The sequence below is a fragment of the Peromyscus eremicus genome, chromosome 9, assembly GCF_949786415.1.
Source record: "Peromyscus eremicus chromosome 9, PerEre_H2_v1, whole genome shotgun sequence".
Taxonomy (NCBI): domain Eukaryota; kingdom Metazoa; phylum Chordata; class Mammalia; order Rodentia; family Cricetidae; genus Peromyscus; species Peromyscus eremicus.
In genome coordinates, this window is record NC_081425.1 from 4,751,611 (window position 1) to 4,752,491 (window position 881).

The window sequence follows — 881 nt, forward strand, 5'->3', positions numbered from 1 at the left end:
ACTGGATTCTTAGACTTTCTGTTGGTAGACACCATTGTTGGAATAGCTGGACCACAGCCTGTAAGCCACTCTAATAAATTAAATCACTCACTCACTATCTATCTATCTATCTATCTATCTATCTATCTATCTATCTATCTATTCTGTTCCTCTAGAACACCTGACTAATTGATTAATACCAGAGGTGAGAGCTACACTTTCCTATAGGTATAAGGATAAATATACAGACTGCAATTAAAATTATACTTGTTCACATCCTTACCTGTCAGGGGAGACACCATGATCAAGAAGGTATTTTCCCAGGATGAGGCTCACCCATTGCACTTGGGGTGTGCTGATCCCTGCGATTTCCCCCAAATGCAGGAAATTCAACAGCATAATTTGTGGAGGTGGGAGAGTGCATTTGCACTCTCCTCATTAAGAAACTATACTGGTTTAGGAAAACTGCAGTATCAGGTTCTCCTCTAGGTTGCATGGCCTCACTAGCCAGGGGTAGTTTGCTAAGTTTACAGTGTCAGGTATGAATTCCCTACTACCAAACAGACCTTACTTGCAAATAGGTGGGTGTTGGTTTCCCCCAGGATGTAAGCACCACTATTATCAGAATATCTTACTATTCTTAACATTGTTGTGGTTCATAGGTATTGATTATATTTACATAGCTATTGAGTTTTTTCCCTTGGCAGCTTACATGGCTCCTTCAGATAGTATGACAGCTAGTTGTCAGGGAGGAAGCTTCAAGTTCAGATGCAGATCAATTCTCCCAACTATTGTGTTTGAAATATGTCCTATCTTTAGCAATAGAGTCTTTTTCTAGAGGGTACCAAAGGTGATAGCAATAGTTTATGTTGTTTTGGGGGTCTCTTGGACTCCTCTGACCA

The 881-nt window shown here is 40.3% G+C and overlaps 1 non-coding gene across 1 annotated transcript; it reads left to right on the forward strand.

Annotated features, from left to right (window-relative positions):
* The first annotated feature begins 254 nt into the window (after positions 1-254).
* Positions 255-416, forward strand: LOC131920221 (U1 spliceosomal RNA). Its single transcript, XR_009381568.1, has one exon. It is a non-coding gene; the product is annotated as a U1 spliceosomal RNA (small nuclear RNA).
* The last annotated feature ends 465 nt before the right edge of the window (positions 417-881 follow it).